Genomic DNA, 15,945 nt, shown 5'->3' with positions numbered 1-15,945 from the left:
ACCTTCCTAAGGAAAGAAAAGTCTTCCACTGAGAGATTTTTAGTGAGTAGATCTATAAGATTCTCATCAATCACGAGAACTTGACAAGCTCAATAGACTTGTCCTCAAACACCTCCCTGATGTAGTGATAGTGCACCTCAATGTGCTTTGTCTTTGCATGGAAGATGACATTCTTAGCCAACTAAATAGTACTCATAGAATCCAAATGTAGTGTAGGAGTAATAGCAATCCCAAGGTTATCTACCAAATGGCCTAACCATAGGGCCTTCTTGTAAGCCATAATAGTTGCAATACACTCTGCCTCAATATTCGATAAGGCCACACATTTCTATATTGTGGACATCTAAGAAACAACACCTCTAGCAAAGGTGAGGACATAACCAAAGATAGACTTCCTACTATCTACATCCCTTGAATAGTTAGAGTCAATGTAACTTATGACTATAGTATCCTGGCCACCATAGCAAATGCACATATCTGTAGTTCCTTTCACATACATCATGATACCCTTCACGGCATTCCAATGTCGTTGGATAGGTGCAACCATATAGATGCCATAATTCCCATTGAAAATGCTATGTCATGGTGAGTGGTGATCATGGCATACATCAAACTGCACATTGCAGATGTATAAGGGAACTTGGCCACCTTTTTCTTTTGCTCATCTAACTAGGGATAATCTTCTTGACTGACATTCACATGGGAAGGTAGAAGATAGTCAATAGGATTTACATCTTGCATATGGAAGCACTCAAGGACCTTCTGCATGTATTCCTTTTGTGACAAGTAAAGGAGCTTCTTAGAGTGATCATGCATGATGCACATACCAAGAATATATGAGGCCTACCCCATGTCCTTCATCTCCAAGCTCTTCTTGACTTGAGTTTGTAAAGCTCATCCATCTCATCATGAGCTCTTTCAAGAATCAATATATCGTCCACATAAAGTACTAATATAATAATGGCAGTGTGGTTGAATATGACTATGCTTATAATACTAATGGCAGGTAAGTGATGGGTAAGCGATGCCTTATGAGTGAGACTTCCCACAAGACCGAGAAGTATGGGTTGTATCTACATTCTTTCTATTTATATCCTTTGTGAGTAAGGCACCCTTAACATCCTAAAGCTTCAAACCATCCTTGGGCATATTAGCACACATGGCAATACAAAAAGTGTCCCATGACTTAGAAAGTGTCATAAGCAAGAACATGGAGGGAGATTATCCTTGAACTTAATGCCCTATAAAGTCAACTAACTGAAAATCAAATGAAACTCATTCAAATGTGTAGACACACTAGTCCCTTCCTTCATGCACATGTCCATGAGTTGTTTCAGTGATACATCTATTAAATAGGACTTTGCTTGTCATTAAGATTGCATGTCTTTTCCATAATTGCGAAGCATTATCCTCAATTGCTATAATATTAAAATAAACAAGTTTAGACGATCACAATATAAGAGTGGATTTACATAGCTCATCCAACGCATCCCAAGTATCCGAATCAATGATTTCAAGATTTACACTCTTGGCTTACAACAATCCTACCTACTTCTTTTGAACTAATACTTGCCATACTTGCATCTTGCAATAGGTAAAATTAGTGCCATCAAGCTTTTTAATATTGAAATAGCACTATCATTTGAAAAACCACCCATAATGACCGTATACCAATGCAAAATCTAAGATAATGGGCTACTATAAATGACTACAAATCAGCCCCAAAATTATGTCAAACTAAGGAAAAACAAGGGAGAGCACCAAACTACAGAGTTGTCCACCAACTGTAAGTAATAGAGGCCATCGAATCCAAGTATTTCCTCTCATAAAAATTCTTAAAAGGTAATTATAATACTGCTAAAATACAGACAATAATATTATATGTCAATCCAACTATGGAAAAATAGTCAAGAAAGAAAACTGTGATTGCTAGGGATATCCGAGTAGTAAATTTGGGATACAAATAAGGCAACTAGCAGTGGGTAAGCATAGACTACAGGTACAAAAGACTATCACAAACTTAAAGTGTCAATAAGACATACATTCCATAGGCATATACATCACTAACAAATTATTGGCAAAGGTAAGTGCCAATATCCAAATCATAGGGAATCAAATCAGCCCACAAGTAGGAGTAACTACATCCAATAGTATACATGAGAGTATATACATGAACCAAGAGTGTCACTCTCTCAAAGATCCAAGCTCTACCAAGTAAGTACAAGCATCTCCCACAAGAAGCAATTTTATAATGCAAAGTGAGAAAGCAAAGATCAAGATATATACATTAAAGTAGCCAAGAAGCCCAAGCACATCACAAATACATCTAGGAGCATAAGTATCCTATGAAGTTTCAATACCCATAAATGAGTACACATGGATTCTCAAAGTAGCTAAACAAATCCCAAGTATATTAAATTTAGCTCAAATCCAAGTTCCCAAGCATATCATAACCATATACAGGCTCATATATCAATACTAGACATCACCGTAGATATTTAGTATACCCAACATACCATGTAGATAGAATATGCATTTAAAGCATAAAGCTCACTATGGTATGCTTGATGTCTAAACTACTATGATAGCTATAAAACTCAAAAAAATGGATCTAATCAAACTCTAAACAAACCAAGTAGCATCCCAATGCATAACCATACCATCGAAGCACCAAAATAGCACGTGAAGTATAAAACATGCATTATAATCTTTATTGCTTGTTGTCCAAACCAAAATTATTATATTTTGTATAAAATAGAGAACTACATAGAATAAATTTTTTGAAATATGTAGCTCACATCACGCTCTTCATTTCTAGCTATAGAACACTTCAATCCGATATCATATGCAAAAGTTGTGGCCAAAATACAAAAGTGTTATTCAGCTACCATAGCCATCCACGACTTCTATAGTATACTTTGTATCCACTCAAAATGGATAGAATGGCTACATCTCAACTCAATAAGTACTCAACAAGGTTCAAATAAGCCCTAGGGAATTCCTTGAAAAGGTGAGATAAATTTGGAACAAGTCGGGAGAAGGCAAGACTCAATGCATATATTGGGGGGAATAAACAATGGCTACCATGAAACCTTGAGGTGAAACTTAGAATCAAAGATGAAACAGAGGATGAAGAGGCTCCTCAAATGCTAGCTCTAATACCAATTGAAATGAAGAGCCTGAGTTGAAGCATAGAAGCAAAATCAAGCACAAAGGAAGAGCGATGGTGGAGAGAGAGAGAGAGAGAGAGAGAGAGAGAGAGAGAGAGAGAGAGGGAGAGAGAGAGATTGTATATGGAAAATCCAATAGTCACAATGTGTGACCAACCTTCATGTATTGAATATTCATTGAAAGAATAAAGAATATAGTGATAGTGATGTGTGCCCACCACTTGCAATGTATAGGTGCGTTGTCAAAGAGTTTAGTGTTTATGATATAAATCATGGGATTCTTATGAACACAAGAAGAGTTTCACTGGAAGTTATATGAGATATTTGCATACAAAATTCAGTCATTGTTATTCAAAAACCGCCTTAGTTATACAAGTTCTTTTGTATTTAGCATATAATTTGCAATTATACCATGTACATTTATGAAAAATAAGTCTATGGGAACCTATAACTTGCACATCTGGAAGTAATTGACAGTCTGTTGGATAAATCACATTAATTCAGGTACAAAAATATGGTCAGAACCCATAAATAATGCCAACAACTGTCAAAAGTCCACTAGGTCCACATAGGACCAGAAGTAACTGACTTAGGTGGCCAGCAAGTGACCTAGGCTGGTCAAAAAGTGACCAGGGACTGAGCAGAGAGCAGCCCGCATTTTTTGGTGCAAAATGCGGGCTGCACTGTCTGTGGGAAACTGGAAGAAAGCTGGAGCTGAGATGCATGAAATGGAGCATGCAAACTGAAGATTAACATGCCTAACTACAGAAGATGTAAACATGGTGAGAGCTCCACTTCTCTACCTCTTTGGTCTAACAAAAATGCATGCTGAAACTGTCTATAAAAGAGGGAAAATCTGAGAGAAGAGTATTCATCCTGCTCTTATGCACGACTTCTCTCATTTTGTTTACCTTATTCTTGGTCCAATGAAGCCCCGACTTGTACCCAAGTACTTGAGTGACTTTTGGGCAAGCAAAGGGTGAGGATATTGAAGACTTATGGACTATTATGGGCTGAAATAACCAGTCATAAACAGGGCAGCCCACTGTTTTGATCTATTTTTATGAGCAAACATGGGTTTTTTATGGTTGTAATGGAGGAAAATGACCTCTTTTCTTCAGGACATTGTTCATAGATGATCAAAAGTGCTTCTTCTTGAGTTTATGCACTCATTTTGAACTTGATTATGGGCTGGAGTTTTCTATTTTAAAACAAGGTTGAAGCTAAAATTATACTTTTCCCATTCATTTCATGTATCTTTGGCCCAAATCTTGGATGCATTTGATTCTATCAACAATATACTTGACCCAAAGGATTGAAATCTATCTACGTACATGAAATAAATGCCGTTAGAGCTTGCATTTGACATTCATAAATGAATTGGAAATCTAAAAATATCATTTATAAATTATGTATGTATCCTGAAGCATTTGATGTAATCAAGTTAGTCTTATTCCTTCTGTTCATGTATGCTATGTACAAAGTGAGAAGGCTTGAATTCCTCTTCCGTACCTAAATCATTTCTAAACCCCGAATCTTATTAAAACCCAATCCATCTTTCCTTTCTAAATCTTGAATCCTAAACTCTTCTTTTGCACTAAAAGCCTCGGTCGTAGACCTTCAACTCTTAACGCGACGACAGTGGTGAACCCGACGTGAAGGTCCGCTGCAGAAGAAGAAGTCCAATGGGAGAATCATCAAGCTTGGGAGGAGATGCTTTGCAATAGTTGGTTCGTCTAATGCAAGAGAGCCAACAACAACAGCTGCAATTTCAGCAGCAGTTGGAATTGCAACAACAACGGAGACAAGAAGAAGAGCGGATTGATGCTGCTGCCATTAAGGCCTTAGAAGCAGTTGGGCATGAGCTCAAGCAATTTAATGGGCAAAATGTGTTCTCTTTTATCCACCTCTACACTGACAAGATGGTCTTCCTTGGAGTTCCTCAACATGCCTGGAGCTGTTACTTTGCCCGCCTGGCTGTGCATGGTCTCCCGGACCGAATTCATGTTCTTTCCCAAAAAGATGCAAAATGGATTGTGTTCAAGAAGGCTCTTCGAGAAGAAATTTTCCTTGAAAATTCTGGCCTTATGACAAAGAAAATCTTCACCGAATGGGTCGAAGGGCCCAATAAGGGTCTAACTACTACTGCTCTTCATCGAGAATTTGAAAGCAAATTTGCCCAACTAGATGCCGATGAGACTAACAAGGTATGGAAAGTCAAAAGATTGAATTATTTTTGAAAGTTGCAGATTCTTCTCTTCAGGAGAAATTGACTGACTGACTTGAAGATCTTGACTCTGAGTCGGGATTGAAGATTGCTTGGAGTGATGTCACTGAAGCAGTTAATATGATAGCTCGAAGAGAGCGATTGCGCCTAAGATGGGGATCAACCCCTATAACAACTGATTCTATGAAGGAGCCTGTTCCAGCTTCTCGACCTCCTGTCTCGATGGCCGAGCAATCAAGAAATTCTGATGTGCCTTCTCCAAAGAAGGATGTTATGGATGAATTAATTTAAAGCATGAGGGATCTCCATCTTAATTTAACGGAAATGAATTCTAAAGTAGAAAGGCTTGATGTTAAAGTAGAAGAAAGGGGTCGATCAATCGCCCAAAGACCTGCACGAGAAGGCTTTAAAAGACGCTGCATTTGGTATGATAGCCTTCAACATGACAAGAGGTAGTGCGGAGCATTCCGTGAAGCTGAAGCACAAAAATTAGTCTTTTGGAAGGATGGTAAAATTCATGCAACCGAAATTGGGCTTCCTCTTGAGCCAAACTTTGGTAACGGCGGCATGAAGAAAAGATTGGAGGATTTGGCAACAAGAATAGCCTATGCAGCTATTGATGCTGCAACTTATGGGTTGAAAATTGAGCTAACTAATGAAATTGTTAAAGCATGTAAAACTAATGCAAAATCTAAAGTGTGGACGCAGGCCTTGGAACGCATGGAGCAAGGCAAGGCAACTAAGAATGATTTAACCACTGCCAGTCAATGTATTCGAGGGAGAACCGAATGGTCCGAGGCTGTGGATTCATTTTCAGCTTTTGCCCGGCTAGCTGAAATTAATAATCAAGAAGCCATGATAGAAGAAAAGAGAAGAAGAGATGAAGATTTTGCCGGTCCTTCCTCTTCAGGACCGACTAAACGTATAACAAGAAGTAAACCAGATCAACAGAAGGCTGCTGAAAATCCGCCGCCGCCAGAATTTGACATGGGAGATGCCCCTCAAGCAAAGAAGACAGAAGGAAAAAGAAAAAGCAAACATCCTAGTTACAAGTTGCAGTCTGACATAGAGACCGACGGATCTTAAACGGATCCTAGAAGAAAGAATTCTTGGAAGTAGAATTGAATTTACATTAGGTGAAATTCTTGGTATTGCAAAACGAGGATTTCATGATGTAATAATTGATGTAATTAAACGAAAAAGACAATATGTTGGTGAGAAAAATGAAGAATCTGTACATGCTTTTTTGCAAGTACTTCATGTGTATTTGCAGGATGAAGAGAAGCTGAGAACTCAAGGGATTTGATTGGAGGAAATCAAAGAATTGATTGCAGCCATAGAAGCCAAAGATGAAGACATTTATGAAGCAGAAGCTGAAGAAGCCATAATGGTGGAAACTTCTCAATCTAAAGTGCAGCCCATGCATAAGAAAGATACTTTTTTTCAGAACATGCATGAAGAAAGTGAAACTCACTTTATTCCAAGTAGTCACTATTCCCGTACCCATTGGGCAAGGGCGACTACTGAAACTGTTGTTAAAATTGGTGAGAAAGAAACTCCATGCATTGCCCTTATAGACCATGGTTCAAAAATTAATGTTATGTCAAGAAGTCTCTATGAGAATGGTGGATGGCCCATTGATGTGGATCCAGGGTGGTGCATGAAGGCAACCAATAACTCTTCTGGCGATCTTTATGCAGCATGTCCTTATGTACAAGTTACTATTGGTAATGTAAAAGATGAATTTCATTTCTTTGTTCAAGATTCCTACAGTTATCCAATCATTCTTGGACAACCATTTATTTCTGAGTCTCGTTTAGAGACAAAGGCTCTTGATGATGGTTCATCATATGCTCGGATAAGAAGCAAGGATAATGATAAAGCTGTTCAATTCCTAACTGTCTGTGTTAATCACCATTGAAATAGGGATCGATTGAGAGATCATCCTGTTCCTCCTAATGCCCGAGAATTTAAGGTTTTTCGGGTAGCGCTGCTATAAGTGGAGGCTATGGCAATGCATCATGTCATAAAAAATTGCCTCCACATATGAAGGAGGCAAGGCCAAAAGCTGATTTGCAGGTTTTTTCAGCCAATGGAGTGGGCTGTTATAAACAGTTTTCAGCCCCATGAATAGGGCTAAAAGAAAGTATTCGAGTCATATGGAGCAAGAGCTGAAGCAAATTGATGTTTTACCTAATGAAGAAGAAATTTGAGGACTATTTTATGGGCTGAATTATAATGATACAATGGCTGAAATTTATACAGCCATTCATGCAGAAAATCAAGCTGAAAATCAGTCCATACAGGTATGTGCATTGGATATGTATGACATAATTCAAGAATTTGCAGATTATGAAGCTTTTGAACAGCCAAACAAGGATGAAGCAAGAGTAGAAACAAAATATAAAATAGTTGATAAGAAGGTCAAGCCGGTAGCTACTCCTCTACCACCTAAAAGCAAAGGATTAGTAGAAAGGGTATCCAAACAACCAAGCCTTCGTGATCCTAAAGATATTGGTCACCAATTTACAGCTGAAAGTCTACAAAAGCTGAAAATTGGTGAAGACTCTTTCCTCTTGCCAGCTGAAAAACAAATCTTCATGCAGATGTTAAAGAACCATGGTAAAGCCTTTTCATTTCAGCCACATGAAATGGGCTGTGTGGATCCAATCATTGTGGCACCAATGGTAATTTTTACGGTCCCACATGTGCCTTGGAATCTTAAACCAATTCCGGTTCCAAGGGCTCATTTGCCTAAGTTATTGGAACTTTTAAATGAAAAGATAAAAATGCGAATATTGGAGCCATCTTCAGCTCCATATTCCAATCGATGGTTTACCGTACCAAAGAAGAATGGATCTTTACGATTCATTCAAGATTTACAACCCATCAATAAAGTCACTATTAGAAATGTTGTATCAGGACCAATTGTGGATGAGTTTGCTGAAGCTTTTGCAGGTGGGACAATCTATTCCATGGAAGACTTATATTCAGGCTACGACCAATTTCAGCTTGCTTTGGAAAGCCGGGACATTACTACAAGGAAGACGCCTCTTGGCCTAGTTCGCATGTGTACTCTACCTCAAGGGGCTACGAATTCAGTAGCTCACATGATGAATGCCATGCATAAAGTATTGAGGGATTATATTCCTCAATTGACTCTTCCTTTCCTTGATGATGTTCCAATCAAAGGATAAGAAGTTCATGAGAAAAATGAAGAACTCAATGAACTTGGATATCGAAAGTTTGTTTTTTATCATATTTATGATTGTGCTCAAATCCTGTCTAAATTAGAAGAAGTTCATCTTACTCTTTCGGGAGCTAAATCTGTTTTTGGAGTTGAAGAAGTCGTTGTGGTCGGTCATATGTGTGGACCATATGGCCGAAAGCCTTCTCCATCTAAAATAAATGCAATCAGCAAAATGCAAGAAGAATGTACAAATGTTTCAGAAGTGAGAAGATTTCTTGGTGCATGTGTCTTCTACCTTATTTGGATACCACATTTTGCTCATGTTGCTGAAAGTCTTTATCAGCTTCTAAGAAAGGGCCAAAGGTTTCTATGGACAAAAGAACACACTCAGGCTATTCGGAAACTCAAGAAAATGCTGACTTCAGCTCCCACTTTAAAGAGGGCTAACTACTCTAATGGACAGCCCATTATACTCACAGTGGACACAAGTCCTATTGGAATAGGATGGGCAGTTGGTCAAGACGACCTTGAAGGCAACAGATATGTAATCCGCTTTGGAGGAAAGGTTCTTAATGAACGAAAAAAAAGGTATGCTCAAATTAAAAGAGAGCTTTGGGGAGTAGTAACTGCATTAAAATGTGACAGGGAGTACTTCATGGGCACACATGTTATAGTTGAGACAGATTGCCTTCCACTCTTGGGCATGATAGCCAACTGTTCCACTCCTGATATAGCCATGCTAAGATGGATAGGCTATATTAAATCCTCGAATCCTGATTTGAAACATATTTCAGGTAAAGATAATCCAGTTTTGCTGACATGCTTTCACAAGCCAAATATATGGATGAAGAAGAAATGATGGATGAAGAAGAATGAGAATTTATAAATGATGCTATTAATGCAGGTACAACAAACATTACAGCAAGAACAACAGGCTCAGCTGATAAAACAACTTTTACATCAGCAAGGATGGATGAATCAACTAAAGAAGGACAATGGACAGCTAGTAAACAATATATTCCATGTTTTGTTATGGTTTGTTCACACTTTAAAGAAGAATATTATGCAGATGATTGGCAAAAAATTGGCCAATTTTTGAGCACCATGACAAAGAAGGAAGAATGGAGTTATGAAGAGTTCAAGAGAATTAAGAGAAAAGCCTATGGTTCTTTTCTTAAAGATGGCTACCTTTGGAGGCATGCAAAAAAGAAAGGAAGGGCACATGTTCGTGTCTTAGGTGACAAAAAGACACAAAGACAGGTCATGCAAGAATTCCATGAAAGCCTATTGGCTGGTCATAGAGGCATATGGGGTACTTTTGCCAGAATAAAAGAGAAATTTTGGTGGCAAAACATGTATAAAGACATTGAGCATTTTGTTGAGTCGTTGTCGAAGGGTTTTCGAAAGCAAAGTCGCAACCACAGAGGATCTTGACAAATTTTAGGATAGAAGATCAATCACGAGAAAATGATACCAAGTAATAATTATATTACTGTTATGAAGTTGGCAAAAGTCAAGATGACTTCAGATCTAATCAGTCCACTGATTTTAGGCCTCCCAATTTAATTCTGCTGCATTTGTAGATCCTTGACCTCAAACACTGTGTGCGGAAATCTTGAATTCAAAGATACAACACTATCGTGATCTTTTTAGATTTAGGCTGTCTAGTAAGACCATAAAAAGCTTCTTGTGGAGGAAGTAAAAAAAAAACTGTTATGATGGAGGTACAACATAGGAGATCTTAGTTCTATAAGTATCCAGCTGAGCTCCTGTAAGAAACAAGCAAGAGTTGGTTACTGACTCCTTGGTTGTATTACATAGGGATGAAACACTGGCAATCTGGTTTATTGGATGTACATTCAAGACAAGATCATTACAGTCTACCCAGAGTTTGATTGATGAATTAAAGGAAAATATTTCCTTGTTCACTGTATATGTCGCTTTCTGGAAGTGCACACAGCCATTGAGAGGTTCAATCAATAAGAGGATTAGTATAGCCTTTCAAACCAGCAGTGAATAATACAAGCTCTACAAACTCTTTTGCCCTCCTCAAGAATTCATGTAATCCAGGGTGCTCTGGGTAACTATTTGTTTTCAGTTTAGTGTTAGCATCTGATTTATGAATATTCTGCTCTTCCTCCAAACGTTGATGAAGGTGGTGTTTTCAGTAATTATAGATGTATGACACCATCTCTCAGGAACTCAAAACACTGAATCTATTTTCAGTAGTTATAGATGTATGACACCATCTCTCAGGAACTCAAAACACTGAATCTGTTCAGAGATGAACTCTACTTCTTGATGTGCAAGCCTTCCGCCCAAAACTGTTGTATTGTCATGAAGTGTTGTAGCAGGGCTCCCACCTTCCTCACACATTTGCTTTCGTTGTTTTTCCAATAACGATTGAGCCTTATCTGCTTTTGCTCTTGATTCAAGAACCTGTGTAAGTGTTGAATGTCTTCGTCTTGGCTCATCACCTCACTGTTCAGCCGCCGCAGCAGGGGTTGCTCCGTTGTCTGAATCGGGATCCAACATAATGAAGTAAAATAAAATTGTAGACTGCTGTGCTTAGATTGTCCCAACTGAAATACGCCTTCTGTGAGAAACCCAGGTCTGCGCATGTCATTCATGTTCACTGTCTGCTACCAAAAAGCCTCGTTTTATCTGCTACGCCTAGTCTCTCGATCTCATTCTTCTTCGCTGTTGGAGATCGGGAAGTGGGTGTTGCAAACCTGGAGACATGGGATTTGTCGTCTCTGCTCCCTATATTTCAGAAGGTGTTGGTTCTATTTGTCAAATTTCAAACAGTGTGACCTTGAGTGGGAGGAAGCAGGTCGAGATCCTCACGCTGCAGTTACGGCAGTTTTTCCAATTCCCCCCCTTTGCGATTCAAAAAAAACTCCTTTCTTTTTCTTTCTTGTAGCTCCTAGAGTGCCCGTTTCTCCCAGATTAGCTTTTCTGCCCCTCCAGTAAAGCGGCTCCTGAAAATAGCCATCTAAATTTGTTCCTTTCGTGATAGCCATCTAAATTTGTTCCTTTCGTGGGCCTCTTTGGCACAACCATATCTTTGTCGTTTCTTTTGATGAAGACCTCAATCAAGTTTCTGTCGACTGTAAGTTTGTTCAGAGTAAGTGTTCCTACAAGCCTTCAAGCAAAGAACAAATGTTGTAGCATTTGTAGATACACCTTTATGGTTGCACAAGCTTTCAAGCAGATAACATATGTAATAGAATTGGCATGCACCCCTTGATGTTGCATCTCCTCATAGCATCGCATAGCCATATCACCTTCACGATTATGAACATAGGCATCTAGCATTATTGTCCACGATATAACATCATGGACAGTCAATTTCTCAAATGCTTCTCGTCCTTCCTTGATAAAACCACATTTTCCATACATGTCCACGAGCATGTCACCAACAACAGAGTCTCTTTCTAGGCCCCTTAGGATGATCTCAGCATGTATCTCTTGGCCCATTGGGAATGCTCCTATGCTGCCACCACAGGCTTTCAAACGAACCCTTGGTCACAATCAAAGTGGTCCATGAGATTGCATCTCGAGTCACCAATCTACCAAAACTCCTTGTTCTTCTCCATCTTCATCATAGAATGAAAGAGCAAACATAACAACTAAGTATGTACAAAGTATCAAATCACACACACGACTTTTGGGTGGTTTCACACCTCGAATTCGCAGCAATACGACATCCACCCCCTCTAATCCTGCGCATCCTCCGGATGGGCCAACTACCCATGATCGTTATCATCAAGATCCACAAAGAGATCAATCTTTTCATTATGCATTTCCGGTAGATCAACAAGATTATCTGTCATATCATCTGTTTCTTCCATTGGAGTTTCTTCTCGTTGCTCTTCTCTTGAAAATTCTTCCAATACATAATCCTCATCATCTCTTTTCTTGAAAATCTTGATTCTTTTTCCAGCAATAGGCACTCTAAGCACTGTCCCATCCAATTCTGTCAACTCATATGTTGCATTATCAAAGACATGTCTAACTATGTATGGCCCAAACCATCTTTTCACCATCTTTCGAAGTGCAGTATGCTGATTTTCAAGGCTGCTATCAAAGACCAATACCCAATCTCCCTCTTCTATTGCTCTTGGCCGCAAGCGATTCCTGCTGTCAAACCTGTCCTTATTTCTTAGTCTAGCAACCTTCAACCTGTCAATAGCTAGCTGAATATCCTCAGGTCTCCTCTCCAACTGTCGAATCGGAAGAGCTAAGAGCTCCTCTCTCGTCAAATCCTCCTGCCAAGGTAAAACTGACCAAGTTAAAGCACAAGTCTCAGTCGGCATAACCGGTTTCTGACCATACATCAACTCTACAGGCATATATCCTGTGGTAACACTATGAGTCGTACGATCAGCCCATAAAGCAAATGGTAGAAGTCTTGGCCATTCTCCAATCCATCCTCTACATACTTTGGCTAAAGCTTTCACTATTGACGGATGTCCTCTTTCACTCTTCCCATTTCCCTCTGGATTATATGCTGTAGTTAGAGCCAATTTGATTCCTAGCTGAGAGAAAAACTTCCTAGCTTCATCTGCATCCAATTCACCACGATCCGTAGTGATCTTACCCACACAACCATACCTGCAGAAAATTTCCTCCAATAAGAACTTACACACTGCACTAGTGGTCTTCGTTCTCAAAGATCTGCCCTCAACATGATTGGTAAGATCCTCTCTAGCTAAAACAATGTACCTCATCTGCCATAGACCCATAGGCATGGTAACCAAATCAACTACCCACTTATAATGAATGCATAGCGGATAGGTCGGATGAAGCTCATCTCGATGACGCACTACTGAATACATCTGGCAGTCTCTGCAAGTCTCAACAAAGTGAGAAACATCTCTATACATGCCTTTCCACCAATATTTCTCCTTGATTTTCTCATAAGTAGCCCACACTCCTCTATGACTAGCCCAAGGACTCTCATGAAACTCCCTCATCACCTGTAACTGTGTCTCTCTATCGCAGACAACCCGCAAAGGTAATCTGCCTCTTTTCTTCGGATGCTTCCAAAGAAATCCGTCCTTGAGAAAATAACCATAGGCTTTCCTTCTGATCTTCTTGAACTCTTCATCTGTCCATTCATCTCTTTTTCTTAGTATACTAAGGTACCTGCCAATCTGCAACCAATCTCCAACATAGAGTTCTTCTGTGAAAGCCACAATATCATAGACATGACAAACATGATCAACCATAGTGGCTAAAATTTCTGCATCATCCTCTTCTGCAAGTAGAGTCTCCTCATCATCATATCTGGCTCTAGACAACATATCTGCCACTGGATTATCCTTCCCTGCTATATGTTTAAATTCCGGATTTAATGACTTGATGTATGCAATCCATCTCAACATGGCTATATCTGGAGTAGAGCAACTCGTAATCATACCAATCAATGGCAAGCAATCTGTCTCTACCACAAATGAAGCTCCAATAAAGTACTCCTTATCACATTTGAGAGCCGTGACAATCCCCAATAACTCCCTCTTGATTTGCGGATATCTCCTCTGTCTCTCGTTTAGGACTTTCGCCCCAAACCGAATAGCATACCTATTTCCATCTCCATCATCTTGACCCACAGCCCAACCTATGCCAATTGGACTAGTGTCAACTGTCAATACAATAGGCCTTTCACAATTATAATCTGCTTTCCTGAGAGTAGGAGTACTCTGCAATAACTTCTTCAATTTCTGCATGGCTCTAGTGTGACTCTCATCCCAATAAAATTTCTGCCCCTTTCGAAGCAGCTGATACAAACAATCTGCTATGTGTGCAAAATGAGGTATCCAAATCATATAAAACACACAAGCACCAATGAATCTCCGTACCTCTGAAGTGGTAGAACAATACTCCGCAATCTTGCCTATAGCATTCACCTTATCAGGTGAGGGTTTCCTACCATAATATCCACACATATGCCCAACAATAACAACCTCATTCACTCCAAAAACAGATTTTTGCCCTGAAAGTGTCAAGTTCACTTCTTCTAACCTGGCCAAAATCTTCTCACATGCTGAAATATGATCAGCCACAAAGTATCTGCATCCCTGCTCATTTAGACTCTCATTCTTCTCTTCTTCTGCACACCCCTTAATGGGCACATCATCCAAGAAAGGCATAGTAAGCTGAGGTATGTAATCACGAAGGACCTTATGCATGGCATTCATCATATACGCAACAGAATTAGTGGCACCTTGAGGCAAGGTACACATCCTGACAAGCCCAATAGGAGTTCTCATGGTGGTTATGTCCCTGCTTTCCAAAGCCAGCTAAAACTGATCATATCCTGAATACAAATCACCTAAAGAATAGATGGCACGTCTAGCAAATGCCTCTGCAAACTCATCCACAACTGGACCTATACCAACATTCCTGATAGTAACTCTGTTCACTGGTTGCATGTCCTGAATAAATCGGAGAGTACCATTCTTCTTTGGAACTGTAAACCACCTGTTTGAGTATGGTGCAGATGAAGGCTCAAGGATTCCCATCCTGATTTTCTCATTCAATAAATCAATCAGCTTTGGCAAGTGTGCTTTAGGCACTGGAATAGGTCGGAGATTCCATGGGATATGAGGAATAGTAAAAATGACCATAGGAGCAACAATATCAGGATTCACACATCCAATCTCATGTGGGAAAAAAGCAAATCCCCTTCCATGTCGTTCAAGCATATCCTGAAAGCATTGCTTCTCTATGGGTAGCAAGAAATCACCATTTCCAATTTTCAATTCAGCAAGAGTCTCTGCTGAAAATTTATGACCAATATGCTCCGGATTCCTCAAAATTTGCTGTTTAGCAGCCCTCTCTATTTGTTGATCACTGTCAGGTGGAAGCGGTACAGCAACCGGCTTCACCTTCTTATCCACAGTTTTGTATTTCATGTCAACCCTGGCTTCATTATGCTCTTCTGCATTACATAAATCTTGCTGTAAATTAGCAATTCTGCACTCCAATGGCTGAATATCCTCAGCCCTCTGCTCTATGGACTGCATAGAAACAGCCCCAAACTCTGAATGCTGAAATATTTCAGCAGTGAACTCTGTTGGCTGAAAATTTTCAGCCCTCTGTCTCTCTAAAAGCTGATCATAACCAGCTGGAAACTCTATTTGCTGAATTTCTTCAGCACTCAACACTCTTTGCTGAGGTACCTCAGCCTCTGACTCAATCTGTGACATAAAATCTGCAATTTCATGAAACATGTCCAGGGACTGCACTAATACATTACTGTGACAGCTTAGCATATCAGTTTTCAGCATATCTCCCATCTCTGTCATCGTATCTGCACAAATCACACTGTCATACATCCCATCTATGTGCTC

This window comes from Lygodium microphyllum, chromosome 29, assembly GCF_053477565.2.
Source record: "Lygodium microphyllum isolate KBCC chromosome 29, Lygodium_microphyllum_v1.1.10, whole genome shotgun sequence".
Lineage (NCBI taxonomy): Eukaryota > Viridiplantae > Streptophyta > Polypodiopsida > Schizaeales > Lygodiaceae > Lygodium > Lygodium microphyllum.
The sequence above is the reverse complement of the archived record's forward strand: the minus strand, read 5'-3'. Positions refer to the sequence as shown.